Below are 2,307 nucleotides of genomic sequence, written 5' to 3' on the forward strand. Positions count from 1 at the left end.
AGCAAGCATCAGGATAAGGACAAAGGGAAGCTTTTCTCCCCCAAGACAAAGGATGAGGCCAAGTACATAATAAAGACTTGCTGTCTCTTAGCATAGGACCAGATGAAAATCAAGACTCCAGAAGGGGTGGGTCTGGCAGGGAGACTGAGACTGTTGGAGTGGGAGAATGCAGGAGACACCTCACTACTTCAGAACAGAGAGGAGCTGATATCTCAGTCCAGGATCACAGTACTGGAATCCTCAGTCAGTTAACCGGGCAATTGTGCCCCAGGTGTATAACTAACAATTAGGGGTGCACAGGTCACCAGAAGACGTGCACAAAATGGAACTACTGAAATGCCCATCAACAGCAGAATTGTGGATAGTCACATAATGAAATACTATACAATGAGAATCAACTAGAACTACATCCAGAATTATGCAAGAATCTCTCAAGGGTGCCGTGAAAGCAGTCAGAGCTAAGGGGATAACTGTATGATCCTCTTACAGAAAGTTCAAATGCAGGCAAATTCACCTGTGGTACTTAGAAGTCAGAAGAGTGGTTATCTTGAGAGAAGGGTTGAAATTAGGAGGAAAGGGGTATCGAAGGCCCTGGTAATGCTGTTTCTTATCTGTGTGCCAGAAACACAGGGGTTTTAAGTTTGTGACATTCATCGGGCTGCATACTCATCATTTGGGCACTTTTGTCTACATTTGTTATTCTTCAATAACATCGAGTCTCTGAATGGAGACCATTCAGCCTCAAGACCAAAGCCTCAACTGACTGGAGCTGGGGAGGCCCTTCCCTCCCTCATCTTCCATCATCCTCCAAATGCTTTGCAGAGCTATAGTTTCTGGCCCTAGAAACTCTGCTTGTCATGAGCAATGCCTTCCTTGTGCAGTAGGGAGGTGAGAGCACCCTGCACTGGGTAACCTAGGAACACAGTGGCACATGAGGAGGTGGGAAGGGAGACTAGAGGTTTGAGACCTGCTCCCCAGGCACAAGCTACTGGTGATGCAGGACAGAGTCTTCAGCAGGGTAACCCTACTCTGCTGCTAAGCCAGGAAGTCAGCCTGCTAGGCTTGAAGCTCCAGTTCCCATTCATTCCTCAGAGCCAGATTTATGGATATCCCCCTGGGCTGTGGAGGCAAAACACCAGGGTTTAAATCCTGGCCTTCTGTTTACTGCACCAGTGACCTCTCACTAAGTTCCTTAACCTCATTTTACAGCTAAGTGGCAATTATCAACAACTGCTTTGCAGGACAGCCCATAAGCACAGAAAGTTACTAAATTAGGGCCCGTTGGTCACCTCCAGTCGGTCCAGTCCTGCCACTGCACCCACCAGCCGTGTTCTCCATGCAGTTCAACAAGGGCCCCTCATACTGGCTCTCGGCCGAGGTCAAGAACTGGCTCCTGTCCAAATATGACCCCCAGAAGGAGGCAGAGCTCCGCAGCTGGATCGGGGGACTCACCAGCCTCTCCATCAGCCCCGACTTCCAGACGGGCCTGAAGGACAGAATTATCTTACACACACTCATAACAAGCTACAGCCAGGCTCAGTCCCCAAGATCAACCGCTCCATGCAGAACTGGCACCAGCGAGGAAACCTCTCCAACTTCATCAAGGCCATAGTCAGCTACGGCATGAACCCCATGAACCTGTTTGAGGCCAATAACCTGTTCGAGAGTGGGAACATGACGCAGGTGTTGTCTCTTCTTGCCCTGGTGGGGAAGGCCAAAACTAAGGGGCCGCGGAGCAGGGTGGACATGGGCATTAGGTATTCAAGGCAGCAGGAGCGGAACTTCAAGTACAACACCAAGGAGGCCGGCCAGTGAGTCACTGGGCTGCAGATGGGCACCAACAAATGTGCTAGCCAGTTGGGCATGACCATATACGGCACAAGAAGGCATCTCTACAGCCCCAAGAACCACATCCTGCCCCCATGGACCACTCGACCATCAGCCTCCAGATGGGTAAAACAAGTGCGCCAGCCAGGTGGGCATGACGGCTCCCCGGACGCAGCGGCAGATCTATGACACCAAGCTGGGCACCAACAAGGGTGACAACTCCTCCATGTCCCTGCAGATGGGCTACACGCAGGGTGCCAACCAGAGGCCAGGTCTTTGGCTTGGGCCGGCAGATACACAATTCCAAATACTGCCCACAAGGCTCAGTGGCCAACAGGGCTCCCTCGGGCACCAATGAGTGCCCAGGCCCAGAGGAGGCCCCTGAATACCCCCCTTACTACCAGGAGGCCGCCAGCTACTAAGGCTCCCACAGCACGCTTTCTCCCTACATCGTCTCCCTGTCTGGGTTTTGGGGTTTTT

General features: G+C 51.9%; 1 protein-coding gene and 1 pseudogene across 1 annotated transcript in view; one reads left to right on the forward strand and one right to left on the reverse strand.

Annotated features, from left to right (window-relative positions):
• The window catches only part of LOC105504613, a 4,544-nt pseudogene extending 2,295 nt beyond the window's left edge, over positions 1-2,249 (forward strand).
• CDH3 (cadherin 3, type 1, P-cadherin (placental)) overlaps positions 1-2,307 on the reverse strand; it is a 75,373-nt gene that overhangs the window by 66,106 nt on the left and 6,960 nt on the right. The gene's annotated exons all lie outside the window — the stretch shown is intronic.

This window comes from Colobus angolensis, unplaced genomic scaffold (assembly GCF_000951035.1).
Source record: "Colobus angolensis palliatus isolate OR3802 unplaced genomic scaffold, Cang.pa_1.0 Scaffold93, whole genome shotgun sequence".
NCBI lineage: Eukaryota > Metazoa > Chordata > Mammalia > Primates > Cercopithecidae > Colobus > Colobus angolensis.